Consider the following 908-nt stretch of genomic DNA (forward strand, 5'->3'; position numbering starts at 1 on the left):
TTATCAGTCATTGCGGTTAAGGAGGAAATGAGACGATTCACACAGTATTCAAGGTTAAATATATTAAGTACAGTGCTTTTCGACATGGATAGACGAGCTGTACTTGTTTCTAAGCGCAGTATTGGTAGATTATTGATTCGTCCGAAGCGTAACGTTAAATTTCCAATATACAATGGAGACGGCGTCGCGCGTATTCCTCTATTATTCTCATCGTACTGCAAAAGGGGTAAAATGACGTGTTTTTGTTTGAGAAGCTCTCTCCAGATGTCTGGTGAAAGCGGAATCTCTTTACCGTGAGAATCTCCCAAAATGATAGTTACGTAAGAAGGGAGTTTGACATTAATACCAATGTTCAAGTATTTGTAGCCAGTTACGGTTAACGGATATTTTCTCTCGAGAATGCGTACGATAGAACGATGTGTGATTTGATGTCTGTAATTTAAAGAAAAAAATGAGTAAATGGAAAAAAAGGACGCAAAGAAAAAAATACTTACTTATTTGATGTGTTTTCATTATCAAGATTTTCATCATCGAATGTTCTCTTCACACCTCCTTTATTAAGATTGTTCTGTTCCATGAGATACTTTTCAATATCAGCGTTGTTGAGCATTGGCGTGTATTCTTACAGTATTATCCTCACGATCGAACACGTGGATGTTGTCGGAATGACTGTTCCTTGTATACTAATCGTTTAAAACTATTATAGTATTGATTATATATGTCCTTCCATCTTTCCCCTCTCCTCCTTCTTATTTCTCGTTGTGTTTTATGCAGTACTCGATCGAAGTAGTCGACTCAAGATATTCTGCATTTGTTGCAATAATCCATCTCTCGAACATTCGACGTTGAGTATGTTTATATTAAATTTACCAGCTTTTGTTACAGTTCTCGTGAATTCGTTAAATTGG

At 36.3% G+C, this 908-nt stretch overlaps 1 pseudogene; it reads right to left on the bottom strand.

Moving 5' to 3' along the window:
* Positions 1–154: 154 nt before the first annotated feature.
* Positions 155–610, bottom strand: LOC108766749 (uncharacterized; annotated as a pseudogene).
* Positions 611–908: the final 298 nt, after the last annotated feature.

The sequence above is a fragment of the Trachymyrmex cornetzi genome, unplaced genomic scaffold, assembly GCF_001594075.2.
Source record: "Trachymyrmex cornetzi isolate Tcor2-1 unplaced genomic scaffold, Tcor1.1 scaffold610, whole genome shotgun sequence".
NCBI lineage: Eukaryota > Metazoa > Arthropoda > Insecta > Hymenoptera > Formicidae > Trachymyrmex > Trachymyrmex cornetzi.